At 54.2% G+C, this 14,260-nt stretch overlaps 2 non-coding genes across 2 annotated transcripts; both read left to right on the top strand.

The window, feature by feature from the left end:
- The first annotated feature begins 6,518 nt into the window (after positions 1-6,518).
- On the top strand, positions 6,519-8,342 carry LOC145459892 (small subunit ribosomal RNA). Its single transcript, XR_013921588.1, has one exon. It is a non-coding gene; the product is annotated as a small subunit ribosomal RNA (ribosomal RNA).
- Positions 8,343-8,639: 297 nt separating this feature from the next.
- On the top strand, positions 8,640-8,793 carry LOC145459891 (5.8S ribosomal RNA). Its single transcript, XR_013921587.1, has one exon. It is a non-coding gene; the product is annotated as a 5.8S ribosomal RNA (ribosomal RNA).
- Positions 8,794-14,260: the final 5,467 nt, after the last annotated feature.

Raw genomic sequence — 14,260 nt, 5'->3', positions numbered from 1 at the left:
TGATCAATAGCAACTATTTCAACAAATATTACATACCTATTGATAGATAGCTAAGGCACCATGTCGACCCAAAATTATACCTTTTGCCGTCCATACTTTTATAACCCTTGAAGGGGTAAAATTTGCATTACACTAACTTGCAATTGTGAAGCGGCGTTTCACTGTCGGTTTAATCACCCTTATTCTAGTGACATGAAAAGGACTGAATCGTATGAATTGTGGTCACTACAAGAATCGAGCGAAAGCGCTGTTTCACGCCGTCTTGCATCGGTCACGATTAGTTTTACTTTTCAACTAACTTGTTGTCTGTCGTTATATTCATTAGACTCGCTTTCATGCGGCTAATTTGTCCCTATCATTATAACGTCGGTGATCGCGTACCTGCGGCGAAGGTGTTCGTTTAATTATAGCAACGAGAACCGGGTCCTGCGGCTATTCCGTTGGCATTTTAGTGCCGAGTTAAATACCCTTATACTCGACATGCAAACATTATACAGGTAGCGGTTATACTGCGAGCTGATGAATTCGTCATCTATTCGCCTAGCGTAGTTGTTCATAATCCCGACCTTCCGCTCGTATCGTATATACTACAAGCCAGTGATCGCTACATCAAACAAAACGGTCAGATCGAACGCAAGAACTCGGATCGCAGTGTCGGACGGCAGCAAAGCGGTGTACCTCGAAACATCAACCGATCTGGAGGATTTCAGCTAGTGAATCGATGCAATAACGATCAATGATATCATTGATATGCTCTTTTTTCGAAATAAAATGAACTCGTACACTATACAATGCTATTTCAAGGAGACTGAGTAAAGTGCCAATGTAAGTTTTGACGCGGCAATCATAAGTCGTAAAATGTGGAAACTGCAGAAACCGTAACTTGTACACATAAAATCAAGTTTAAAAAATATGGATGGATGATATTAGTCCTAAATACACATAATACAATATCTGAGAAAATTATCAAGATGCGGCAATCAATGCAGCGATGATATAGCAATGGATGGATGATGTGGCACTATAGGCGCGGCGCTTGATGATGATGTGGCACAGATGACGTAGCAGATGAATGTACCCTTAGGGTATGAAAATGGGCGGATGATGTGGCAATGTAGGCGTGGCAATTAAGGCGACGTGGCGTAATTTGATTGGCCTGCACGAAACGATACCACCCTTACTACTGCCGTGACACTGTTTGAGGTCCCGAATTTCGCTGTGGTTGTCTGGTGCAGGGCCTACAACAGGGACAGACCGCTTTTACGGGCCTCCGACAAGGACAGGGAGCGATATCGACGAAGCAGCACGCGCCGAAACACGGTTTTCGACCATTTTTGGAATTTTTCGCGACAATTACGGGGCCGTGACACTGTTTGAGGTCCCGAATTTCGCTGTGGTTGTCTGGTGCAGGGCCTACAACAGGGACAGACCGCTTTTACGGGCCTCCGACAAGGACAGGGAGCGATATCGACGAAGCAGCACGCGCCGAAACACGGTTTTCGACCATTTTTGGAATTTTGCGCGACAATTACGGGGCCGTGACACTGTTTGAGGTCCCGAATTTCGCTGTGGTTGTCTGGTGCAGGGCCTACAACAGGGAAAGACCGCTTTTACGGGCCTCCGACAAGGACAGGGAGCGATATCGACGAAGCAGCACGCGCCGAAACACGGTTTTCGACCATTTTTGGAATTTTGCGCGACAATTACGGGGCCGTGACACTGTTTGAGGTCCCGAATTTCGCTGTGGTTGTCTGGTGCAGGGCCTACAACAGGGACAGACCGCTTTTACGGGCCTCCGACAAGGACAGGGAGCGATATCGACGAAGCAGCACGCGCCGAAACACGGTTTTCGACCATTTTTGGAATTTTGCGCGACAATTACGGGGCCGTGACACTGTTTGAGGTCCCGAATTTCGCTGTGGTTGTCTGGTGCAGGGCCTACAACAGGGACAGACCGCTTTTACGGGCCTCCGACAAGGACAGGGAGCGATATCGACGAAGCAGCACGCGCCGAAACACGGTTTTCGACCATTTTTGGAATTTTGCGCGACAATTACGGGGCCGTGACACTGTTTGAGGTCCTGAATTTCGCTGTGGTTGTCTGGTGCAGGGCCTACAACAGGGACAGACCGCTTTTACGGGCCTCCGACAAGGACAGGGAGCGATATCGACGAAGCAGCACGCGCCGAAACACGGTTTTCGACCATTTTTGGAATTTTGCGCGACAATTACGGGGCCGTGACACTGTTTGAGGTCCCGAATTTCGCTGTGGTTGTCTGGTGCAGGGCCTACAACAGGGACAGACCGCTTTTACGGGCCTCCGACAAGGACAGGGAGCGATATCGACGAAGCAGCACGCGCCGAAACACGGTTTTCGACCATTTTTGGAATTTTGCGCGACAATTACGGGGCCGTGACACTGTTTGAGGTCCTGAATTTCGCTGTGGTTGTCTGGTGCAGGGCCTACAACAGGGACAGACCGCTTTTACGGGCCTCCGACAAGGACAGGGAGCGACATCGACGAAGCAGTACGCGCCGAAACACGGTTTTTCGCGATTTTTCCCAATTTTTTCGGGTTTTTGACCGGCGATTGCGGAGCAGTCACACTGATTCAGGGCCTGAATATCGCTGCGGTGGTCGGGTGCAGGGCTTACAAGACGCGGCAACCTCTCTTACTGGTCTCCCACACGTACAATATGGGGATTTCGGACTTGGTCGTTTCTGGCACTTCGCCCATACCTTAACATAGGGCCCATACCATAACACGGGCGGACCGCCTATACTTGCTCGGATCGGTTCCAAACTTCGTGTGAGGGGTCTCATGGATGACTTTTGGCCGGCAAAAAAAATCAACTTTTGCCGAGGAAAATTTTGGACTTAGTCGTTTTTCGACCTCGCCCATACTTTAACATGGGGGCCTACGGTAGGTCGGCCGAACTTGCTCGGATCGGTTCCAAACTTCGTGTGAGGGGTCTCGTGGATGACTTTTGGCCGGCAAAAAAAATCAACTTTTGCCGAGGAAAATTTTGGACTTAGTCGTTTTTCGACCTCGCCCATACTTTAACATGGGGGCCTACGGTAGGTCGGCCGAACTTGCTCGGATCGGTTCCAAACTTCGTGTGAGGGGTCTCGTGGATGACTTTTGGCCGGCAAAAAAAATCAACTTTTGCCGAGGAAAATTTTGGACTTAGTCGTTTTTCGACCTCGCCCATACTTTAACATGGGGGCCTACGGTAGGTCGGCCGAACTTGCTCGGATCGACTCCAAACTTCGTGTGCGGGGTCTCTAGGGATACTTTTGGCCGGCGAGAAAGATCGACTTTTGCCGAGGAATTTTTCGGACTCTGTCGTTTTTCGACCTCGCCCATGCTATACCATGGGGGCCCGCGGTAGGTCGGCCGGACTTGCTCGGATCGATTCCAAACTTCGTGTGCGGGGTCTCTAGGGATACTTTTGGCCGGCGAGAAAGATCGACTTTTGCCGAGGAATTTTTCGGACTCTGTCGTTTTTCGACCTCGCCCATGCTATACCATGGGGGCCCGCGGTAGGTCGGCCGGACTTGCTCGGATCGATTCCAAACTTCGTGTGTGGGGTCTCTAGGGATACTTTTGGCCGGCGAGAAAGATCGACTTTTGCCGGGGAAAATTTCGGACTCTGTCGTTTTTCCGGGGGTTCGGACTTGGAAAAAATCCGAGTATTGTCGAAATTTTTTTTCTCTCCGATTCCGATTTCCCGCACATCGGCGGACTCGTGGGAGCCCGTAGATCGCGAATACACCGTTTTCCGGGCGCCGGGAGGCCGTACGAGAAAGAAAAATTTTCACCCTCGCTTTGGCATCAGGAGTCCATTTCGACTATCCCCGTAGCTCTAGGACGCACAGGAGCCGAGATACGAGTTTTTCGTGAATAGCTCGGCCCCTGTTGGGGCCAGACCCACGCGGGACCCCTCGTTGGAAGCGGCGCAGCGAGACAAATCCGGGAAAAAAAAATTATCGAATTCGGACCACCCGGAGCCGAGATATCTCCGGTTAAAGCCCGCCCAAATCGGACCTTTGACCGGCTCTGGAGGCCGAGTCGTTTGTCGGATCGGGATAATTCCTTCGCGGGGCGTCTTCAAACAGTGCGGGGAACGCGCCCGTGTGGTTTTTAGGCGAAAAATTTTTTTTCGGACTCTAACTTTTTTACGATCTCGGCCCCGTGTTAAAGTATGGGGATTTCGGACTTAGAAAAAATCCGACGAGGTCGAAAAATTTTTTTCTTCGATTTCGATTTCCCGCACACCGACGGACTCGTGGGAGCTCGTAGACCGCCGCTAGCCACTTTTCCGGTCGCCGGGAGGCCGCACGAGAAAGAAAAATTTTCACCCTCGCTTTGGCATCAGGAGTCCATTTCGACTATCCCCGTAGCTCTAGGACGCACAGGAGCCGAGATACGAGTTTTTTGTGAATAGCTCGGCCCCTGTTTGGGCCAGACATACGCGGGACCCCTCGTTGGAAGCGGCGCAGCGAGACGAATCCGGAAAAAAAAAATTTGTCGAAATCGGAGCTACCGGAGCCGAGATATCTCCGGTTAAAGCCCGCCCAAATCGGACCTTTGACCGGCTCTGGAGGCCGAGCCGTTTGTCGGATCGGGATAATTCCTTCGCGGGGCGTCTTCAAACAGTGCGGGGAACGCGCCCGTGTGGTTTTTAGGCGAAAAATTTTTTTTCGGACTCCAACTTTTTTACGATCTCGGCCCCGTGTTAAAGTATGGGGATTTCGGACTTGGAAAAAATCCGACGAGGTCGAAAAATTTTTTTCCTCGATTTCGATTTCCCGCACACCGACGGACTCGTGGGAGCTCGTAGACCGCCGCTAGCCACTTTTACGGTCGCCGGGAGGCCGCACGAGAAAGAAAAATTTTCACCCTCGCTTTGGCATCAGGAGTCCATTTCGACTATCCCCGTAGCTCTAGGACGCACAGGAGCCGAGATACGAGTTTTTTGCGAATAGCTTGGCTCCTGTTTGGGCCAGACATACGCGGGACCCCTCGTTGGAAGCGGCGCAGCGAGACGAATCCGGAAAAAAAAAATTTGTCGAAATCGGAGCTACCGGAGCCGAGATATCTCCGGTTAAAGGCCGCCCAAATCGGACCTTTGACCGGCTCTGGAGGCCGAGCCGTTTGTCGGATCGGGATAATTCCTTCGCGGGGCGTCTTCAAACAGTGCGGGGAACGCGCCCGTACGGTTTTCAGGTGAAAAAATTTTTTTTCGGACTTAGTCGTTTTTCGCACCTCGCCCATACCTTAACATGGGGACATACGGTAGGTCGGCCGGACTCGGTCCGATCGACTCCAAACTTCGTGTGGGGCCTCTCACGGGTGACTTTTGGCCGGCAAAAAAAGTCAACTTTTTCCGAAGAAATTTTCGGACTTAGTCGTTTTTCGACCTCGCCCATACCTTAACACGGGGCCCATACCGTAACACGGGCGAAACGCCTATACTTGGTCGGATCGGCCCCAAACTTCGTGTGAGGGGTCCCGTGGGAGGCTTTTTCGAAAAGTTTTTTTTTTAATTATTTTTTATTTTTTCGGAAAAAAAAATTATTTTTCGGGAAAAAAAATTTTCTCGGCCGGCGAAAATTTTCCGGCCCCCCGGCCCGGGTGCGGCCCTGAAAAACGACTAAGTAGAAAAAAGTCACCAGGGTTTCCGAAAAAAAACTAATATAGGAAGGGGCGCGCGCCCGGCGCCTCATCGGAGGCCGGGCGCGAAACGTTGAATCTGCCGGCGAGAGGGGCTGTCGGCGCGGCGGAATTGATCCGTCGTCACCGGTTGGAGCGAAACATATGGGGGTGCGAAGCAAGCACTAATCACGGGTCGGCGAACCTCGAGTCGCGGGTTTAAACGTTGCGTGACGCCAAGCGCTGCATAGAGCGAGCTTGCCCGGTATGCCGTAGACGGCGGGATATGGATGATAGTGACCCTACACCTGTCATACAGCCATGAGGCATACCGGAGAGCGGACTCAATAAATGCAGGGCGGACGCGACGCGTCGTCTTTCGGGCCTCGCGGCCCAGACCCTTCCTACGTAGCCTGGCGGCGTCGCCGAGGAGAGAATCGGCCGTCGAGAAACCTTGGTCAAGCAAATGCCTCGTGAACCGCTGGGCCTCGCGGCCCTTGCCTCCGGGAACGAAAGAGCGGGACGGCCCGCTATACAAACACGACGTCCTCGGTCCGCCGCGGCGGCTCCGGGCGCTTATCCGTGCATCGCGTCGCGGCAGAGCAGCGCCCGAGCCCCGGCGGCAGGCCTCGCGTACGTCTCGGATTCGGTTCCGAGCGCGAGAGATTCTATAAAGCGGTGTGCGGTGGGCGTCCGCGTCCCACGAGACGACGACGGCGGGCGACCCGAGAACGGTCTTTTCGATCGAGAGCGAGCGAGCGACGGGCGCCGAGAGCGGTGGCGCCGGTGCCGGTGAACGGCGGCACCTTGGTCCCGACGCCCGACCCCCGGCCCAGGGGCGGGCCTCGCAGTGCGCGAGAGATATCTGGTTGATCCTGCCAGTAGTGATATGCTTGTCTCAAAGATTAAGCCATGCAGGTGTAAGTACGAACTGAACGTAAAGTGAAACTGCGAACGGCTCATTAAATCAGTCTTGGTTTATTTGGTCCTTGCGAGAGCTAACGTGGATAACTGTGGCAATTCCAGAGCTAATACATGCGACCGAGCGCCGACTCCGGGAGGCGCGCTTTTATTGGTTCGAACCCGACCGGGCCCGCGAGGGCCCGTCTCTTTCGATGACTCTGGATAACCACGCGGATCGCACGCCTTCGCGGCGGCGACCTACCATTCAAGTGTCTGACCTATCAACTTTCGAAGGTAGGTTACGGGCTTACCTTTGTGATAACGGGTGACGGGGAATCAGGGTTCGATTCCGGAGAGGGAGCCTGAGAAACGGCTACCACATCCAAGGAAGGCAGCAGGCGCGCAAATTACCCATTCCCGACACGGGGAGGTAGTGACGAAAAATAACGATGCGGGACTCTAACGAGGCCCCGCAATCGGAATGAGTACATTCTAAAACTCTTGTCGAGTATCCATCGGAGGGCAAGTCTGGTGCCAGCAGCCGCGGTAATTCCAGCTCCGAAAGTGTATGCTAAAGTTGTTGCGGTTGAAAAGCTCGTAGTTGGATGTAGAGCGCGCGGCGCCGGTCCGTCGCAGGGCGTGCACCGGCGTCGCGATTTCCGCCTGTCGGCGCCGCCCGCGGTGCTCTTGACCGGGTGCCGCGGGTCGGGCCGACGAGTTTACTTTGAAAAAATTAGAGTGTTCAAAGCAGGCCGCCCGCCTGCATAGTGTCGCATGGAATAACGGAATAGGACCTCGGTCTCGTTTCGTTGGCGTTCGCGGGAGCGAGGTAATGATTAAGAGGGACGGCCGGGGGCGTCCGTACTCTGCCGTCAGAGGTGAAATTCTTGGACCGGCGGAAGACGAGCAGCTGCGAAAGCGTTCGCCAAGAACGTTTTCTTTAATCAAGAGCGAAAGTCAGAGGTCCGAAGACGATCAGATACCGTCCTAGTTCTGACTATAAACGATGCCAACTGGCGATCGGCGGGCGTTACCATGACGACCTCGCCGGCAGCCTCCGGGAAACCAAAGTCTTTGGGTTCCGGGGGAAGTATGGTTGCAAAGCTGAAACTTAAAGGAATTGACGGAAGGGCACCACCAGGAGTGGAGCCTGCGGCTTAATTTGACTCAACACGGGGAAACTCACCCGGCCCGGACACGGGAAGGATTGACAGATTGACAGCTCTTTCTTGATTCTGTGGGTGGTGGTGCATGGCCGTTCTTAGTTGGTGGAGCGATTTGTCTGGTTAATTCCGATAACGAACGAGACTCTGGCATGCTAAATAGTTACGCGACCCTCGGCGGTCGGCGTCCAACTTCTTAGAGGGACTAGTGGCGTTTAGCCACACGAGATCGAGCAATAACAGGTCTGTGATGCCCTTAGATGTTCGGGGCCGCACGCGCGCTACACTGGACGGATCAGCGAGTGCGCCCGGGCCGAGAGGTCCGGGTAACCCGTTGAACCCCGTCCGTGATTGGGATAGGGCCTTGCAATTGTTGCCCTCGAACGAGGAATTCCCAGTAAGCGCGAGTCATCAGCTCGCGTTGATTACGTCCCTGCCCTTTGTACACACCGCCCGTCGCTACTACCGATTGAACGGTTTAGTGAGATCCTCGGACCGGCCCCGTCGCGTGCCCGGAGACGGGCGCGGCGGTGCGCCGGGAAGACGACCGAACTTGATCGTTTAGAGGAAGTAAAAGTCGTAACAAGGTTTCCGTAGGTGAACCTGCGGAAGGATCATTATCGTTGGTGGCGAGCCGCGGCGGTCGCCCCTCAATTCAAGTGTCTTCGATCTGGCGCCGGGTCCGCGAGGACTCGGCGTCGCGGTGCCTGCGGGCGCCGCTCGGTTAACGCGAACGAGACTGTAAATCGAGCAGGCGTTCGACGGCGGGCCGGGAAAGCCGTCGTCGGGGCACGCTCTAAAGTGGCGTCGGCCTTGGGCGAGTCGGCGCGGAGGCGGCTGAGACCTCTGGGTCCGAGTCGCCGCGAACGAAAACGATGCGAGACGCGATGCGGTTGTCATACGAGCAAAGAGAGTACGACTCTCGACGGTGGATCACTAGGCTCGCGAGTCGATGAAGGACGCAGCTAAGTGCGAGAAGTAATGTGAATTGCAGAACACATTGAACGTCGATATTCCGAACGCAAATTGCGGCGTCGGGCAAATCCCGGCGCCGCGTCTGCCTCAGGGTCGGCGTGATAAGATGCGCGAGGCGGCTTTGGTAGGAGCCGCCCGCGGCGAATGCGAGCCTGGGAGTTTGGGCGTCGGGCCGCGAGGCCCGTCGCTCCGAGGTAGACCGGCGCGCGCTGGCGTCGGGGCCGGACCCGGTCGCTCCGCGACTCGGCCGCCGTTGCGATCGCGCCTCCGGGCGCGGTACTGGCGGTCGGAGCGCGGCGCGGCTTTGGGCGGTGCGGCCACCGGCGAGGCGCGCGGCGGTGACCGGCGGCCGACGAGGCGCCGGCAGAGGTACGACTTCGACCTGAGTTCAGGCGAGGCTACCCGCTGAATTTAAGCATATTATTAAGCGGTGGAAAAGAAACCAACGGGGATTCCCCGAGTAACGGCGAGTGAAGCGGGACACGTCCAGCGTCGAACCCGCGCGTTCTCGAAGCGCGCCGGAATGTGACGTAAGGAAGAGCCCCTGCGACGGCCGGCGGGCGCCGAAGTCCTTCTGATCGAGGCCTCTCCCCCGCGAGGGTGTCAGGCCCGCGAGGGCGCGCGCCGCCGCCGCTAAGGCCCTTCCCGGAGTCGGGTTGTTTGAGAATGCAGCCTGAAGCGGGTGGTAAACTCCATCTAAGACTGAATACGGTCGCGAGACCGATAGCGAACAAGTACCGTGAGGGAAAGTTGAAAAGCACTTTGAAGAGAGAGTTCAAAAGTACGTGAAACCGTCGAGAGGTAAACGGGAGGGCCCGTCCGGGACCGGGCGGCTTTCAGTCGGGCGCGGAGGCGCGTCGCGGCGACGGGCGGAGGCGCGAGCCCCGTCCTCGTCGGGGCGCGCGCGACGCACCGGCGCACCAGCCGCGCGGGCGGGCCGCGACCGGCTCGCGGTCGGAGAGAAGCGCGCTCGGAAGGTGGCCGTCGCCCTCGCGGGCGGCGGTGTTACAGCCGGGCGCGCGGAACGCCGGCCGGGGGCCGAGGTGACGGCGCCGCGCGCGCCGCCTCTCCGGAGGCGGCGGGCGTTCGCGCGGCCCCGTCGGGCGTCGGGCGTCGGCGGTACCGTTCGCGGTGCCGGCGGCGGCCGCGTCGTCGGGGTCGGGCGTTCGCCTCGCGCACGGGGTCCGCGGACGTGTCGGCCACCTTCCCGACCCGTCTTGAAACACGGACCAAGGAGTCTAACGCGAGCGCGAGTTGACGGGCGGTACGAGACCCGAGAGCGAAAGGAAACTGGTTAGGGTTAGGGTTAGGGTTAGGGTTAGGGTTAGGGTTAGGGTTAGGGTTAGGGTTAGGGTTAGGGTTAGGGTTAGGGTTAGGGTTAGGGTTAGGGTTAGGGTTAGGGTTAGGGTTAGGGTTAGGGTTAGGGTTAGGGTTAGGGTTAGGGTTAGGGTTAGGGTTAGGGTTAGGGTTAGGGTTAGGGTTAGGGTTAGGGTTAGGGTTAGGGTTAGGGTTAGGGTTAGGGTTAGGGTTAGGGTTAGGGTTAGGGTTAGGGTTAGGGTTAGGGTTAGGGTTAGGGTTAGGGTTAGGGTTAGGGTTAGGGTTAGGGTTAGGGTTAGGGTTAGGGTTAGGGTTAGGGTTAGGGTTAGGGTTAGGGTTAGGGTTAGGGTTAGGGTTAGGGTTAGGGTTAGGGTTAGGGTTAGGGTTAGGGTTAGGGTTAGGGTTAGGGTTAGGGTTAGGGTTAGGGTTAGGGTTAGGGTTAGGGTTAGGGTTAGGGTTAGGGTTAGGGTTAGGGTTAGGGTTAGGGTTAGGGTTAGGGTTAGGGTTAGGGTTAGGGTTAGGGTTAGGGTTAGGGTTAGGGTTAGGGTTAGGGTTAGGGTTAGGGTTAGGGTTAGGGTTAGGGTTAGGGTTAGGGTTAGGGTTAGGGTTAGGGTTAGGGTTAGGGTTAGGGTTAGGGTTAGGGTTAGGGTTAGGGTTAGGGTTAGGGTTAGGGTTAGGGTTAGGGTTAGGGTTAGGGTTAGGGTTAGGGTTAGGGTTAGGGTTAGGGTTAGGGTTAGGGTTAGGGTTAGGGTTAGGGTTAGGGTTAGGGTTAGGGTTAGGGTTAGGGTTAGGGTTAGGGTTAGGGTTAGGGTTAGGGTTAGGGTTAGGGTTAGGGTTAGGGTTAGGGTTAGGGTTAGGGTTAGGGTTAGGGTTAGGGTTAGGGTTAGGGTTAGGGTTAGGGTTAGGGTTAGGGTTAGGGTTAGGGTTAGGGTTAGGGTTAGGGTTAGGGTTAGGGTTAGGGTTAGGGTTAGGGTTAGGGTTAGGGTTAGGGTTAGGGTTAGGGTTAGGGTTAGGGTTAGGGTTAGGGTTAGGGTTAGGGTTAGGGTTAGGGTTAGGGTTAGGGTTAGGGTTAGGGTTAGGGTTAGGGTTAGGGTTAGGGTTAGGGTTAGGGTTAGGGTTAGGGTTAGGGTTAGGGTTAGGGTTAGGGTTAGGGTTAGGGTTAGGGTTAGGGTTAGGGTTAGGGTTAGGGTTAGGGTTAGGGTTAGGGTTAGGGTTAGGGTTAGGGTTAGGGTTAGGGTTAGGGTTAGGGTTAGGGTTAGGGTTAGGGTTAGGGTTAGGGTTAGGGTTAGGGTTAGGGTTAGGGTTAGGGTTAGGGTTAGGGTTAGGGTTAGGGTTAGGGTTAGGGTTAGGGTTAGGGTTAGGGTTAGGGTTAGGGTTAGGGTTAGGGTTAGGGTTAGGGTTAGGGTTAGGGTTAGGGTTAGGGTTAGGGTTAGGGTTAGGGTTAGGGTTAGGGTTAGGGTTAGGGTTAGGGTTAGGGTTAGGGTTAGGGTTAGGGTTAGGGTTAGGGTTAGGGTTAGGGTTAGGGTTAGGGTTAGGGTTAGGGTTAGGGTTAGGGTTAGGGTTAGGGTTAGGGTTAGGGTTAGGGTTAGGGTTAGGGTTAGGGTTAGGGTTAGGGTTAGGGTTAGGGTTAGGGTTAGGGTTAGGGTTAGGGTTAGGGTTAGGGTTAGGGTTAGGGTTAGGGTTAGGGTTAGGGTTAGGGTTAGGGTTAGGGTTAGGGTTAGGGTTAGGGTTAGGGTTAGGGTTAGGGTTAGGGTTAGGGTTAGGGTTAGGGTTAGGGTTAGGGTTAGGGTTAGGGTTAGGGTTAGGGTTAGGGTTAGGGTTAGGGTTAGGGTTAGGGTTAGGGTTAGGGTTAGGGTTAGGGTTAGGGTTAGGGTTAGGGTTAGGGTTAGGGTTAGGGTTAGGGTTAGGGTTAGGGTTAGGGTTAGGGTTAGGGTTAGGGTTAGGGTTAGGGTTAGGGTTAGGGTTAGGGTTAGGGTTAGGGTTAGGGTTAGGGTTAGGGTTAGGGTTAGGGTTAGGGTTAGGGTTAGGGTTAGGGTTAGGGTTAGGGTTAGGGTTAGGGTTAGGGTTAGGGTTAGGGTTAGGGTTAGGGTTAGGGTTAGGGTTAGGGTTAGGGTTAGGGTTAGGGTTAGGGTTAGGGTTAGGGTTAGGGTTAGGGTTAGGGTTAGGGTTAGGGTTAGGGTTAGGGTTAGGGTTAGGGTTAGGGTTAGGGTTAGGGTTAGGGTTAGGGTTAGGGTTAGGGTTAGGGTTAGGGTTAGGGTTAGGGTTAGGGTTAGGGTTAGGGTTAGGGTTAGGGTTAGGGTTAGGGTTAGGGTTAGGGTTAGGGTTAGGGTTAGGGTTAGGGTTAGGGTTAGGGTTAGGGTTAGGGTTAGGGTTAGGGTTAGGGTTAGGGTTAGGGTTAGGGTTAGGGTTAGGGTTAGGGTTAGGGTTAGGGTTAGGGTTAGGGTTAGGGTTAGGGTTAGGGTTAGGGTTAGGGTTAGGGTTAGGGTTAGGGTTAGGGTTAGGGTTAGGGTTAGGGTTAGGGTTAGGGTTAGGGTTAGGGTTAGGGTTAGGGTTAGGGTTAGGGTTAGGGTTAGGGTTAGGGTTAGGGTTAGGGTTAGGGTTAGGGTTAGGGTTAGGGTTAGGGTTAGGGTTAGGGTTAGGGTTAGGGTTAGGGTTAGGGTTAGGGTTAGGGTTAGGGTTAGGGTTAGGGTTAGGGTTAGGGTTAGGGTTAGGGTTAGGGTTAGGGTTAGGGTTAGGGTTAGGGTTAGGGTTAGGGTTAGGGTTAGGGTTAGGGTTAGGGTTAGGGTTAGGGTTAGGGTTAGGGTTAGGGTTAGGGTTAGGGTTAGGGTTAGGGTTAGGGTTAGGGTTAGGGTTAGGGTTAGGGTTAGGGTTAGGGTTAGGGTTAGGGTTAGGGTTAGGGTTAGGGTTAGGGTTAGGGTTAGGGTTAGGGTTAGGGTTAGGGTTAGGGTTAGGGTTAGGGTTAGGGTTAGGGTTAGGGTTAGGGTTAGGGTTAGGGTTAGGGTTAGGGTTAGGGTTAGGGTTAGGGTTAGGGTTAGGGTTAGGGTTAGGGTTAGGGTTAGGGTTAGGGTTAGGGTTAGGGTTAGGGTTAGGGTTAGGGTTAGGGTTAGGGTTAGGGTTAGGGTTAGGGTTAGGGTTAGGGTTAGGGTTAGGGTTAGGGTTAGGGTTAGGGTTAGGGTTAGGGTTAGGGTTAGGGTTAGGGTTAGGGTTAGGGTTAGGGTTAGGGTTAGGGTTAGGGTTAGGGTTAGGGTTAGGGTTAGGGTTAGGGTTAGGGTTAGGGTTAGGTTAGGGTTAGGGTTAGGGTTAGGGTTAGGGTTAGGGTTAGGGTTAGGGTTAGGGTTAGGGTTAGGGTTAGGGTTAGGGTTAGGGTTAGGGTTAGGGTTAGGGTTAGGGTTAGGGTTAGGGTTAGGGTTAGGGTTAGGGTTAGGGTTAGGGTTAGGGTTAGGGTTAGGGTTAGGGTTAGGGTTAGGGTTAGGGTTAGGGTTAGGGTTAGGGTTAGGGTTAGGGTTAGGGTTAGGGTTAGGGTTAGGGTTAGGGTTAGGGTTAGGGTTAGGGTTAGGGTTAGGGTTAGGGTTAGGGTTAGGGTTAGGGTTAGGGTTAGGGTTAGGGTTAGGGTTAGGGTTAGGGTTAGGGTTAGGGTTAGGGTTAGGGTTAGGGTTAGGGTTAGGGTTAGGGTTAGGGTTAGGGTTAGGGTTAGGGTTAGGGTTAGGGTTAGGGTTAGGGTTAGGGTTAGGGTTAGGGTTAGGGTTAGGGTTAGGGTTAGGGTTAGGGTTAGGGTTAGGGTTAGGGTTAGGGTTAGGGTTAGGGTTAGGGTTAGGGTTAGGGTTAGGGTTAGGGTTAGGGTTAGGGTTAGGGTTAGGGTTAGGGTTAGGGTTAGGGTTAGGGTTAGGGTTAGGGTTAGGGTTAGGGTTAGGGTTAGGGTTAGGGTTAGGGTTAGGGTTAGGGTTAGGGTTAGGGTTAGGGTTAGGGTTAGGGTTAGGGTTAGGGTTAGGGTTAGGGTTAGGGTTAGGGTTAGGGTTAGGGTTAGGGTTAGGGTTAGGGTTAGGGTTAGGGTTAGGGTTAGGGTTAGGGTTAGGGTTAGGGTTAGGGTTAGGGTTAGGGTTAGGGTTAGGGTTAGGGTTAGGGTTAGGGTTAGGGTTAGGGTTAGGGTTAGGGTTAGGGTTAGGGTTAGGGTTAGGGTTAGGGTTAGGGTTAGGGTTAGGGTTAGGGTTAGGGTTAGGGTTAGGGTTAGGGTTAGGGTTAGGGTTAG

This window comes from Botryllus schlosseri, unplaced genomic scaffold (genome assembly GCF_051294905.1).
Source record: "Botryllus schlosseri isolate E-star unplaced genomic scaffold, Bs_hap1 Bs22a, whole genome shotgun sequence".
Classification (NCBI taxonomy): Eukaryota; Metazoa; Chordata; class Ascidiacea; order Stolidobranchia; family Styelidae; genus Botryllus; species Botryllus schlosseri.
Note: the sequence above shows the minus strand (reverse complement) of the source record. Positions and strands in the feature narration are given on the sequence as shown.